The sequence below is a fragment of the Halichoerus grypus genome, chromosome 9, assembly GCF_964656455.1.
Source record: "Halichoerus grypus chromosome 9, mHalGry1.hap1.1, whole genome shotgun sequence".
NCBI lineage: Eukaryota > Metazoa > Chordata > Mammalia > Carnivora > Phocidae > Halichoerus > Halichoerus grypus.
The window spans coordinates 67,310,549-67,325,245 of NC_135720.1; the positions used below are offsets into that span (position 1 = coordinate 67,310,549).

General features: G+C 38.3%; 1 long non-coding RNA gene across 2 annotated transcripts; it reads left to right on the top strand.

Annotated features, from left to right (window-relative positions):
* The first annotated feature begins 394 nt into the window (after positions 1-394).
* Positions 395-9,715, top strand: LOC118549563 (uncharacterized). Of its 2 annotated transcripts, none has more exons than XR_013440927.1 (3): positions 395-446; positions 773-888; positions 9,640-9,715. It is a non-coding gene; the product is annotated as an uncharacterized LOC118549563 (long non-coding RNA). The 2 variants fall into 2 exon arrangements; XR_004924142.2 differs by lacking the exon at positions 9,640-9,715 and adding an exon at positions 8,658-8,696.
* Positions 9,716-14,697: the final 4,982 nt, after the last annotated feature.

Genomic DNA, 14,697 nt, shown 5'->3' on the forward strand with positions numbered 1-14,697 from the left:
AGAAATTCAAAATGAAATCATCCTTAAACAAACAGAAAAAATACTCTAAATTTGAATATCATATCTAACCTAAAACTGAAAACATAATTAAATAGAAATCTGTCTGTTAATTAATGATTTCTGAGATTCACTCTAGATTCTTCTGTGTACTGTATTGTCTTCTAATATTCAGTCAACTATCAAGTCTTCCAGATTCCTACTTGCTAAATGCCTCTTAAAGCAAAACAAAAAGCCTTGCAATTTTCTTATGACAAAATATAATCTCTTCATTGTTAGAAAACTGAGTATATAGACTGACACTTTCTGTAGACAAATAACAACAACAACAAAACTAGAAAAGTCCAACCAACCAAAGAGAATTTTCTTTTTTTATTTTACTTTTCTAGGCATGTAAAAGCAGTGATTTTTGACTGGTTGTACTGCTTCTGATGATGCTCTTCTAAAACGTAAGTTTCACCCAGCCCATTCACCTCCATACATTTTTTTGGGCACCCACTGAGAGACACAAGGGCAAAAATTGCTAAGGGAAGAAGGTAGGCGTATGGGGTAATTAGCGAAATTGTCTTTGCATTTTTAAGAGGAACAAAAAAGATAAAAATAAAAGAATTTTTTGCTGTTTTAGGAAGCACGCAGATCTAGTATGAGACATTTTACATTTAATTCTATTTAAATGAAGCACAGTCACAAGAAATTGATTTTGAGAGTTATTTAACAATCAGATGATACGCTCACTCATTCCACAGTCATTTATTGAGTGTTTCCTGTTTGTCAGGCACTTCGTGAGGATATGTGTGTACAATGGAGGACATCCAGGAACCTCTCGATTAGTGGATGCACTGGAGAACCAGCAAGGAGGTTCAATGCCATCTGATAAGCATTATGACAGAGGTATTTGCAGACAGCTAGGGGTGCAAATTGGACAATAGTTATCTCTAAGGTCGTTAGAGGTTCCTGTGATCTCTAAGTTCTGTAGGAGAGATAAAGCAAAAGTGAGTAAAGGTTTCAGAGAATAGAGAGAAATAGAGAAGACAATATCCAAATTTGGGATGTGCTTGGAAGAAGGAGGTAGAGTTTCAACAGGTAGCAATAGGAGAGGATACTTCTTGAAGAGGAGGAGTCGGAGTAAAGATTCAATGTCTTGGAGCAGTGGAGCCCAGCATTTGAGCAGTATGCAGTCTTCTCTGCAAGCAAATAGAACATGTTCCTAGGAACTGTGACACAGAATGTTTGAAAGGCCATTATGGATCCATATTCCAGATGGTCTTCAATCAGGTTGGCATTCAATTTCATGAGCAGTGGAGATTTATTAAAGAGAAGTAAATATTTAAAGATTTTCGTTAGAAAATAGAGTTTTAAACATGTGTCCAAGACACATATTTTCACTTTTATTTTCCCCGTAGAAACAATTAGTGAGTTTGCTTGTAAACCAAGCACTTACTATAAGAGAATAGTAGGAGAAATCCCTGACCTCGAGCAGCTTATAATTTAGTTATGGAACAATCTATAAATACATGATTGATTAAAGAACATGAGTTAAAAATACAAAGCATTTTTATACGAATACAGACCACTATATAACTGATTTGACAATCATTTGGTAAGAACATTAAATGTCCCTAAATATTTCTTTTTGGGGAAACATTCTAGAAGTCCTTTAAACAGTGAATAATCCCAATAATCTGTATATCTTAAATTATTCCAGGAATTTATTCATAATGAGAAATATAAGAAGATCACTTTAGAAAATTTAACTTCCATATTAATTTACTTTCCTGGGTAAATTGATCAAAAACAAAGAAAAACTAATGTTTTTTATTTTCACATTTCTGCTGTCGGGAGTTTCATTTACATTATTTAACTTAATCCTCCTGACAACAAGGTTGTTGTACTATACCCATTTTTCATTTCAATTAAGGTTCAGAGAGGTTAAGTAATGTGTCACTGATGATACAGGCGGAAAGTATAAGGGGAAGGGCTCAAAACCAGGTCCAACTCCTAAGCCCTTCTGTTGATGTTACACTGGTCTCTGCAGGGGCAGATAAATGGAGATTTTATTTCTGCTGATACAACATAACCCCTCTAGAAACCTCGGCAGCTTGGCTGTGAAGTCTCCTCTTTTATAGTAAATAATATTTACATGTGTACAATGCTAACTACATTTTCCAACCCTGAGGAAAAGCAAATTTTATAGTATTAAACAACTCACATTAGAAATAATTTAATTTATGGTGTATTAAAAATATAGTAAGGCCCACATTTGTTCCTCATATGTTGTAATTGCCACTTTTGGGGTTTAGATATCTGCCAAAGGATTTATTTTGAATTCCCAAATGTAATTTTACTGCAGTATTTCAACATTTGTGAGTTTCATATCTTTTAAAGTTGCTTAGTTTGATGCTATCTGTGGAATAGCCTCCCATTTTAAAACGTAACAGTCTGCCTTCAGTTTATCATGTGGCTACTTATCAATTCTATTTTAAGAATGTTATTATTTAACTCCTTCTATGCATTTTATTCTAAACAGTGTCTCCCCCCGCCCCAAGTTTTTCTTCGACTTGCCAATTTCCTCCTATTTAGGAAAAAAAATTCAAAATTTAGTGAAAGTCAATATCCTTTTAGTAGGGTATATTCTTGCACATAAAAACTAAAGCGGGTGGGAATGGGGGACTGAGATTTAATTTTTTCACTTGTCATACATTTAAGATAAGTGAAATATAAATATCACAATTTAATACGGAGGGGAAAATAAACTAGATTTTCTTTGAAGTTTGTTTCATATCCATAAAGCAACTCAGGTAGCTTGCTCTCTGACTTTCAGATGATTATAACAATGGCATTATGCTTCCAGAAGCAAAGGTAAAAACAATAAATATCCATTAAAATTGCTACTTTTCCAAAGTTTCCCTCTTTGGTAAAATCAATTGCGCTATAAAAACAACAGTTCCACGAGGCCAAAAGAGACTAGAAACTCCATTCTGAGGCTCTCTGGTTTCTTCAGCCTAAAAATCCTACTTTCTTCACCTAGAGATAGGAGCACTTAGGATTCCAGGTTCCAGTGAGGATGAGAGGTAATACCTGGAAAGCATCTGGCACGAAAGCTAGCTCATGGCAGCTATTCATGTAACATATGCTGTTACTCGTTCTCCTTGTATTCTGTATAGTATTATGGAATGATAGGTCCTGCTGCACCCACTTGGGTCCACAATGAAGAGCCATTTTTTTTTTACTGATCAATTTTCTGATTCCTTGACTCGCCTATCCAGATCAGGGGGAAGGCCACTTTCCTGATGTCTTCACCCTCTGCAAGCACAAACGCAGGTGCACATACCACCACCATTACCCAGAGGCCCCCAGGGTTAGATAACTCGTCCAAGTACTTGGCCCTGGATTACTCATCATCCAGAGGATGCCAGTTAGTCCTGCTAGTTTACGAGTAGCTGCATTTTCCCCCGTGGCTGCTATTGCCAGCACATAGCGGTACCATGCTCCAGAATGGCTGAACACCTGCATCAGCTGCCCCGGGGTGAGGGATGAGCGTGAGGCCAGGATGAGCCTTTCATCTGCATTTACTTCAGCCAAGGGGAATGCTAAGGCAAAAACAGTTGTTTGGGGTCTCAAATGGCACATGCCATGTGATAAGTAGTGAAAGAGGGGCAATGTGGTCCCATCTCAAACACTGCCAAACCAAGGATAACCACATATTTGAGAAAATAAAAGCCAGTCAATTTATCTCCTTGTATTGCGGCTTATTAAATAATAATGCTCAGAAAACAATATAGACTTGCTTATTAGTGTACGTGGTGAAATGAGCAAGGACTCTGGAGTCAGCCTCAGTTGGAACCTAGCACAGGGCTTGGACAAATAGCCTGACCTCTTTAAACCACATTCTGCTCATGTGCCAAATTGCCATAGTACATATTTTTATATATAATACATATAATGCCTGGCATATAGTAATTAGGCCATAAATAGTAACTCTTATGATATATAGTTACTCTTTGTAAGCAGCAATTTTTTCCTCTGAAAAATCAGTATAAAATCTGTGTGAAGCTTATTATGACAATTAGAAATAACATTTATAAAGTACCCTGGCAAATAGTTGGTGCTCAAAAAAAATGGTAAAAGAAAAAAAAATCATACTTTGGAGATGGAGGAAGGAAGATTCTAAATAGTGCTTAAAAGAAATCAAATGCTCTATCTGATTTCCTGTAGCTTCAGTCCTCTAAAATACAGAGCAGTGCTACCCAGCAGACATATAATGCAAGGCATGCATGTAATTTTAAGTTTTCTAGCGGCCACATCAAAAAAGAAACAGGTAAAATGTATTTACTTAACCCAATAAATCTAAAATACACATTTCAATATATAATTAATATAAAATATTATTAATAAGATACTTTTCATTTTTGTTCCCAAAGATCACCAAATCTGGTGTGTATTTTGCATATCTCAAGCACACAGCACACCACAAATCAAACTAGCTATGTTTCCCTCCATAATCCTCAAAGACACTGTGAAGGATATTAGGTTTCTCAAGATGGGCAAGCTGTGGGTTTGAATGTACTCTATTTAAATATTAAATACCCAGGTTCCTTGAGCAGATTGGAGACTCAGGCAAATGATCCCTTGGATATATGCAAACTGGTTGCCTAACCATACTCTGGTTGACCATTAGCCATAGAAACTTAATAACTATTTGCAGAATAAATGGATCATGGTCTGGACTAGCAATTGAGTCCTAAACTTGGCTGCTCATCAGAATTATCTATAAAACTTATGAAAAATAGATTCACTGGCCTCAACCATGGAGATTCTGACAATTTAGGTGTGGATTGAAGTGCCAACATTTGTCCTTTTAACAAGAGTTCCAAAGTATTTCTGATTCGGTGATTCTACTTGGGAACAGGTACAACTCAAGAATCTTCCATTCCTGAAATCTATATCTCTGACCATAAATTCTATCACTGCAGGAAGCACTGAGAGTCCTTAACGTAACCTCCAGTGCTCCAAAGACAGACTGGGAAAATCTGCCCGAGTCCATTCTCAGAGATCACTAAAGTATCTTCACTCAGTTGTTGGTATATCAATCAGGAGAACCCAAGACTTTTCTCTAGCTGGCTCCTGGGGTAGAAGTCTGATGACATCCAAAGTCAAGCTCCTAAACACTGAGTAAAAAATATATTCTTACTTAATATTTCCATTGTCAATGTTTACTGATTAATAATGGAACAGCCCATTTTTATATATGTCTACATATTATAGAGCAAAAATAGTAGGCATTTCACACCCTTTTATGTTTCACTTTTCCCTGCTTCTCAAGAACAGTAAAAGCCAAATACAATAGGAAAAAAAAAATTCTCAACTATTTTTACAACTTTGTGGAATGAGAGATGGAAAAATACATTTTTATTTATGCCTATTTATCCCTCTGAGCTTAAACTAATCCTGAAGGGTTTGAGCAAAGAGCCAGCAACGCTAATACACTGGACCAACAGGTGATTTTAATTTACTTGCTATAAATTGTTGAGGGGGACCTATGCTAAGTCCGTTCTCATTAATTCATCTACGGTCTCCTTTCCTGGAGTGAAATTTGCTGATTGCACAGATAGGATTCAGAATGAAAGGCTGAACTGAGCAGAATATGGAGTGGCAGCTTTCTGTTGACACTATTGGGATGTTCTCCCATTGGATTCAGTGCATCAAAAATCCTTCAGGCTACAGAAACCATAAAATAATGCTGGAGGAAGTTAATGTGGTTTCCAACATTTTGTCCAACTGAAGAAATATAAAATATATTAGTTCTTTGAACATTTATAAAGAGCTAAACTTTATTCTGAAATCTCCAAAACTTAGAACATAAGGAAACTGCCTGACATCATAAAATAGGTGTCAACAACACTATGTTCTTATCAAGATACCCCATCTCTATTAGCAGGAATTCATTCCATAAACAATTACATATTTCCTTTTATATCCAAGACACTGTATTATTTAATACTGGGAACAAGAATAAATATGATATGGTTCCTGTCAGGTTCAAGAATTCCAAAAGAGGGGTGCCTGGGTGGCTCAGATGTTAAGTGTCTGCCTTCGGCTCAGGTCATGGTCCCAGGGTCCTGGGATTGAGCCCTGCATTGGGCTCCCTGCTCAGAGGGAAGCCTGCTTCTCCCTCTCCCACTCCCCCTGCTTGTGTTCCCTCTCTCGCTGTGTCTCTCTCTGTCAAATAAATAAATAAAATCTTTAAAAAATGATAAAATTTAAAAAAAAAAGAATTCCAAAAGAGGTAATATTCTGAAGAACACCTATAGAAAATCCCAAGACTTTGAAGTATTCAGTCTGCACTTGATCTCCTATATGTGGTTTAATCTCTTTTCTCACTTATCTTCTATGGTTTCATATACAGTAGCCGTAGGTGTATTTGCTGCCTCAGTTAGGGGTATCTAACTGATCCTAAGAGACAACAGAACTGTAAGATGTAGAAAGAGGTGATGCTTCAGAGCTTATTAGGAAAAATCTGAGTGCTCCTAAATGTAAGATCAAAATTAGCCACTGTACATTACTGGTAAAATGGCATGCATTGAAAATCATGCCAAATCCTGTCCCAAGTTCCCAACTCGAGCATCTATCTCACCTAATTCTCATTTCTCACCACCTCTGTTTGCCCCAGTTGAAGAGGCAGTGTCACAGAGTGGGTTATAAACAAGGACTGGGGTGTTAGAGATACCAGGTTCAAATCGCAGCTTTCTTCTTATTAGTTAAGTGATACTGGTCAAGAGCTTACCCTTGCTAAGCTTTAGTTCCTCACCTGGGAAATGGAGATAATAGCAACTACTCAAAAATTTGAGGATTAAAAAAATGACTCTAAGGCGCTGCATGACTCAGTTGATTGAGCTTCTGACTCTTGATTTCATCTCAGGTTATGATCTCAGGGTCGTGAGACTGAGCCCTACGTCGGGCCTTGTGCTGGGTGTGGAGCCTGCTTGGGATTCTCTCTTTCCCTTTCCTTCTGCCCCCACCCTCCCGCACATTTTTCCTCTCTAAAAAAAAAATAAATAATAATAAAAAATAATAATAATAATAAAATAATGACTCTAAAGTGTATTCACAGCCCTGGTACTTAATCAGTGGTTAATGCATGGTAGTCAGTCTTCTTAGTATAGGTGCCTCTGCTATGTTTATGACAACCTATTCCTGCCAAGCTCCATGGTAAGTTGTCAACTTCTATCAACATTTTATTTGTAGACTTGAACCAGAAATTTTGTCCTCTATCCTTGCCCAGGTGGACATGATCTTAATCATTCCTCCAAAGATTTTCTGATCCCAATCCTTGTTATAAATCCACATCTTTGGGCGCCTGGGTGGCTCAGTTGGTTAAGCGACTGCCTTCGGCTCAGGTCATGATCCTGGAGTCCCTGGATCGAGTCCCGCATCGGGCTCCCTGCTCGGCAGGGAGTCTGCTTCTCCCTCTCCCGCTCCCCCCTCTCATGCTCTCTCTCTCATTCTCTCTCTCAAATAAATAAATAAAATCTTTAAAAAAAAAAAAAAAAAAAAAAAATCCACATCTTTTGTTCAAACCCTGCTGCAATAATAAACATCCTAGGCTGTAATGTCTAATCAAAGTAGTCTGTGCCCTCATGAAAATTACAGTCTAGAAGGAGATGAACGATAGCTACAATCAGAAAAGAAATAGTTGGCAAGCTCAGCTAGGGTGGTCTGCTTGCAGGCAGTGGCATTTAAACCTGACTTTCACATGCTGAGTTAAGAGAAGTACGCATCCAGAATGCAGGTAGGAATATTAGCAAAGGCGCTAAAGCATAAACACATGAAACATTCTGATGTAGTAGGTAGTACCATCTGTTTTGTTCAGAAATAGTCTTTCCACTATTTCTTTTGCAAACAGAGGCCATAATACTTTATCAGAAACCCTTGAGGTCAGATATGTTTTGGAATTCAGATTGTTTTCAGATTATAAAAGAGGACTGTAGTTCACATACTATATATTAAAACATGCCCTGTAGGCTCTGGGCATCACCTAGTAATCAAAGTAGTATTTCTACATCAAACATGCAAAGTGACATACATAAGATATAAATAGCCCCATGTCAATTCAGATCAGGTTTTGCCACCCAATGAGTAATAGAGGAACATTCAGTGTTTCAAAATTTTAAAATTTCTGGATTGTGGATAAATTGTGGATTAGGGTCTGTAGAGGGAGACACAGCCTGAAAAGTTGGTTGGGAGGATATTAAAAGAGGGTTGAATGCCTAGGTGGGGAGTCAGCTTTCATGAGAAGCTGATGGGGCATCCTTACAAATAACTTCACACATTCAATTTTTAGGCATTTTTAATGTCTTTTTTGAAAGTATAATTGTTGTTTCTACTATATCTTATTACGTGATTTTTTTTCTTTTAGCTTTTATATTAATGTGCTAATCCATCAATCAAGTCCCTCTTCTTATTCTTCTATGACATGTAACAGAACTAGTCTAAACTGTCACTTAACTATAACTCTTTCTATTACTATTTCAAAATTCGCATATAGTAAAACTGATTGCTTTTGGTTTACAAGTCTATGTGTTTTAGCACATGTAGAAATTGGTACAACCATGACCACAATGAAGGTACAAATTATCGCCCCCCACATCTCCTCCCTGCAGTGATTATTTTTGGCCAAGCATCACCAGGAATCACCGCCTCGTTGCCTCCGTCTGTCCCTCTGCAACGTAGGCATACTGGCTGCGGATTCCAACCAGAATCAATGACTGCTGTTGGCCAAGATGCATGTGATCACTACTCCTTTGCTGTAGGGGGTCCCGTTTTCTGAGGGTTGCTGTCCACTGGGCCATTAGTTTTTCAAAAGTTAAGTGAACTGAGGACTTGAAGTATTGATCTCCACTGACTTTTGTGAAATACAAAGGCAATTCTATTCAAGTGGAACTTCTTGGGTGATTCTCATAGCTTCCAGGTTTGTTTACACACACCTTCCCCCATCAGACGTCCCTAAGCATGTATCGTTTGGCTTCAGAAACAGTCTCTGCATTGGAACAATTTATTTAGACTCAACCCATGCTATTTAAAAAAAAAAGTACCACGTTCCTTTAGAATGAATGGATGCTGAGTCTATACTTTAAGTTGCCGGGTAAGTCGGGTAAGTGGTATCTGTAACTATAGCTACAACACTGATGTGTGATTGCTCTGTGGTCTGTGGGTACAAGAGAAAAACTCAGATATGAAAATAGTGAGCAGCTTGATGCTGAGCTTTAGTGGCTCAAGGTTCCATATTGTGTAGAAAACAAAGAAAGACCCTTATTTTTGCCTCCCCAACTCATTGTGCTCCAGTCTCAGACATTTCAGTTCCAAATTGCTCTTTACCAGACTGGTCCATCTTCACGGCTCTTTTCATCACCCAATATGGTGCACATCTTAGAAAGTTGCTTAAATACAAACTTTAGAAATGAAGGTGCCCCCCTCAACCTTGTGAAGTTTTGGGAAACAACACAAAGGAACCAAACAAAAATATAACTTAGAACCTCCAGTCAAAAAATAAAATGTGTGAGATTTGGGGAAGATTAAACACTTTTTTTCCTTTTTATAAATATGTTCAAGCTTCAGAGTACTCTTTTTTCTTTTCTGATGTAGTTAAAAATAACTCAAGGAAGAAAACATTCAGTGAATTTTTCAATTTTTGTGGGAGGATATGTGAAGGAGCCCTTTCAAGGAAGGACAGCTGAAAGGTAGGCACAGAGTTTGAATGAACTTATCTCCTGGTAAATTGACAAGGTTGTATTTCCCTAGAGCAGGACAAAATGACACTAGAACTGTACGTTCTCCACCAGTAGAGTTCTTGTTATAGATTTTATATTAACAAAAAGAACACATATTTTATAGGCTGTGAAATTATCCAGTTTTACCTCTATAAGGCAACTGGGAGAGAAGTTTACAGGTGGAGAGGATATCATAAATGAACCCCGGACTGGAAACATCATAATTAATTCAATAATTGTTTTTTATGAAGTGCTTGCTGAAATGACTGCTAGATTAAATGAGCCCCAGTAGTGCAGTAGAGTTAGCAATGTCATCTCTAACAGGGAGAAGAATGTAAATCTTGTAACAGTTTACAGATGTTTTTTTATGGAATATCTCTAATCCAAAAGTTCTGACAAAATGAGGCCACCCTGGTATTGTATAATGACAGTCTCCACACAGCAACAGTTCCGGACAAGTAGCAAATCCTCATTAATCCCTCTGGAATTCATTGTAATGACACTAATCATGTCAAACTCATTGGGCATTAATATAAATGTTGTATGTAACTCCGTGGGAATCCAGAATCATACCCTCAAATACCCCACATCCATTCCCTTTAACAACAACAACAACAACAAACGGACTGTGGCCTACGTATCCTGTTATTGTGAATAAATATGTTGCTCATTATATCAAAGTGTGTGCCACATGTGAACAAGAAACAATTAGTAATTCAATGGTTTTCAGTAAGAGCTCATGGACTTAAGAAAACGAAATGACTCAACACTAATTCTAAGTCAAGTCCCTTGTCACTATGCCCTCATCTCTCAGGCACCAAGAATCATACTTCCGGCAATGATGAATAAGCAGCAAAGGGTCTTTCGGTGAAAATCCTGAGAGGGCGAAATGAGAGAGGCCTTGCTTCTTCGGGGATCAAACTTACCTTGGCTCCCACGTGTGTTACTGACTGGGCGTGGCCTTCCATGGCTGCTGTAACGGTAGTGCCCTCACAACTCGGAAAATTGTGCTCTCTCCCCTGGAAGCCCTGAGCTGCCCCAGCACGGTAGAGTTGGCTCAGGGCAACTGGGGTGAAAGTGCTCAAGAGATGAAGAAAAGTCACAGAGAGAAATATGGAGAAAGGAAGCAATTTTCACATATGTGTGCTTGGGAGGAGCAGTATCTCAGAAAAGCCATAATCGGCTGAATCTCTTTTGAGACAGCTTGATTTTGACAATTACAATTATGTTATGGTCTCCAATCATATTTGCATAGCGATTGCAATTAACAGTAACATTATCTCAGCCATCCTCTGTGGAAAAAAAGAAATTAAATGCCCACTACACTGCATTAAGGGGTATTAAGCTGGTGATAGTCAACACTGCTAAAGAGAATTCTATGAATTCTTTGAGTTAACTTAAATAAACGTTGACTGGAGTGAGCGATCTATTCCACACTAAGCATCTTGACTGATGCACGGCTCAAATGTCCGGATTTATCCTATCTCCTCATGGAAGTAGAGAAGTGTTCCATAAGAGCTCTGACAGAAAAGTGTACACTAGAAGCACCAGTCACAGAAAGACAGGCCGAAAGCACTCTATTAGATTGATAAAATGAACTGAAATCTCTGGGTGGACACTTTTGCACTGCACCCACAATATTATTCTTGATTTGCTAGGAAGAAAGCAATTTATTCTGTCACTTTCTGGGGACTTAGAACTAATTGGCCTTTCATAGTTATGTGATTCTGCAAATGAGCATAAAAGTGAAAGCTGACAAAGATTCAAACAGGAAATCTGAATCTGCCTATTTTCATAAGTATCTTATAATGGTTTGTAGAAAGGGACGAGATTTTGATTAGAATAGCAAATTTCTTCATGCAAAGGGAAGTGCTCCAAATTACCCATCGCTGTAACAAACAGAAAGATTGCTCTTCATTCAGGCTCCTGGATGAAATAAAACAAATGTTCTTTTCTGAATCCCACCCCCACCAGCTCCTCCAGACCATCCAGTGCGGTCAATCAGCATTGTCATCAGTGGGCGTTCCTCAGGGTATGTGACCTCTCAGAGCTAACCATCTCTTTCTTGCTCTTCCCACCCCAATCCCACTAGAAAGGGCATGCATAATACATCACATCATGGAGACCAGCGAGACAGTGTGTCTACAAATGCAGCAGCAGGAAAAAGAAATAGAAAGAAAAATAACTGAAACGTCCTACAACCTTAATAGAAATGAAGCTGGAAAAGACTAAGTTCAACACATTAAAAAAAAAAAAAAAAAAGTCTTCAAAGCCTGAAAAGAATGTGAAGGTATTTTCACAGGGTCTGGAACGGACAACAGAATGAACACCATGGAAGGGAAACCAAAGAGAAACAAACCAGGGCAAACATGAAGCGCCATTTTTCAGGCACAAAATGTCCAGGGTGGCTTTGCTGAGACAGGCAAACAGATCAGGGTCATTAATGGAATTTGAGTCCAACGTGGCCAGTAGATCTTTTTTTGTTTGGAGCAAATCTCTCCTCCCCTGCCCTCCTCACCGCTCTCCTTCCCTGCCCCGCCCTCCCCTCCTCTCCTCTCCTTCTCTCTCCTAATGACCAACCAACCACCTCTTCTCTCCCTAGCTATCCATGTGACAAAACTTACAGGAAAAGCTGCATGTCAAGCAGACCAATCTGGGATTTACCCTATGTGGTTGTGCATTTTGTAGAACTCTGCAGACACTGGGTAAAACTTATGTTTCAAAAAGGCAAATCTCCTGGCTACCAGTCCTTTTGCCATACTGAGGCACTGAAGCTCCTTCCCTCCCCCTGAGCTTGAGCTTTCAAAGTTATTTTCCACTCTGATGATTACAGACAGGTTGACAAAGAAAAAGGGGATTTAAAATAGGCAGTCATTACTAATATGTACTTTGCTCTTTCTGACCAGGAAAAAGAAGCCGAGGGGTCACTGCCATTTCTTAATCATCAATGTCGAAACAAAACAAACCAAAAAAAAAAACCACAAAAATACATAAAACACAACAACCTTTGGGAAATGCAGACATAAAAATGCATTTATACTAAAGAGATCAGAAGAAAAGAGACAAATCTTGCTCACAGTATCCTGTGATCCTACAGGAAAATGGGGACAAAAGAGAGGGTTTGTGATCATGAAATTTTGAATTTGTGGCAAGTATAATGGAAAAATAAAAATAAGAAACATGGTTAGAATAAGTTTGCTGTTACAGCATCTATATTCTGAGAACTGATTCTACAATCAATGCCTTCCCTTGCAGGCCCTTCGGCGCCTCTCAATTCTTCTGTGTTCTAAGAAATCTACTTTTCCATTGGCTTCCAGTGTTATACTTCAAATTGCTGGTCTGTTAGTGCTGTCTCTTTCTTCCTTCACTTTACATCAGGCTTGTCATACTCAAACATCTAAACATTTCCAAAAAAACAAAGGTAAAATATATTCTATATTATTTTATTTCAGGATATCGACGGAACTGTTGACCTAGGGCGAGGTGAAAAGCCAGAGGTATTAAAGTCCAGTGGCAAAAAGGAAAAAAAATATAGGTTACTCTGGTTTATATTTGGTGAACTACTTTCCTTATCACTCATCTTTCTCAAAATTATTTTATATAACTTTTAGATATGTAATTAAAAACATAATGTTTTTAAGTATGACTTTTAGGTCCTAATAGCTACTCTTTATTGAATGTCTGCTTTGTGCTAAACAGTATGCTGTGTGTGTGCCTTACAGAAATAATTTCTCTTATGTGTAAGTGTTCTGCAGTCTTTGTATCTGTTGTCCACTTACACAAAGGAGAAACTGAGGCTCATGGAGATTGTATCTTGGCTAAGGTCACCCCCCTAGTGAATGCTGGCTGGCATTCAAACCCAAGCTTCTCCGGTCCCTAAATTGATATTCTTTCCCCTATATCATGTCATCCTCCCCACCACCAGTTAGCATCTTAGGGAAACTATTCTGCAAACTGAGATATAGTTAATGAATTTATTTCTTAGAGGATAAACCACAGAAGGTTTCAGTGACTATCCTAAGATGTCCTATAAAGGAGTCAGCAAAGAACCAGAAGGCAGGACAGACATGCCAGACCATGGTCTAGAAATAACCATAAAAGATTTCTTGAAGACCTACAGCACTGGCTTCAGAGGTGAAGGGGAGTATGAGATGAGTTATCTATCAACAAGGACCTTAAATTCTAGAAGGTAAAACTAGCCTAACATGGATATGAGAAAAATAGCATAGATCACAGTAAGTGCCTAATATAGTTGGTCTTGTCAGAGAATAAGAAGATTCATATATTTATAAACTAACACATCTTTAAGCACCAAAAACATTGTTTCTAATATTCAGTGTTTGATGGCATTCTAAACTCTATTACACACTTCCCTGGCTTCATAAACATAGCTCATTGCGCATAATTTTTCCTTTCCTTGATGACTTGGGATCGTAACTCTGCATTGGAATCACGGTACTGTGGTGTGGGAGCAGTGTCTCCAGGAGTTACTGAGTCCTAGAAAGCCGTCTGCCTGGACACCAAGTGGTCCCAGGCTTTAGGACCTCTAAGGCTTTTCTACCCGCACATCCTTCCTCCCCATCAAATGTCATTCCTTGCTACTTTCACTGTGACTTTCTTAATTCTAATCGGCTGGTCCCAGGCATGGGACATGCAAGGCCTTTCATGAATGTATCTCTGCCTGGTTTATTCAGCCTTATCTCCTAGGGTTTCTTCCATCTTATTAATGCCATTCTCTATAATTATATTTTAGCAATTCAGAAGTCCATTTAGTTTCTAAACATAAATATATGCTGTTTCACACTTCTATGGTTGTGCCTTAAATGGTTTTTCCTTTACTTGTCCACTTAAAAAAAATAAACAACAGTGACAACAAATATCCTTATTATTCTTTGAGCCCAAACCTAGCAATAAGAATCTCCAGGGGCACTTC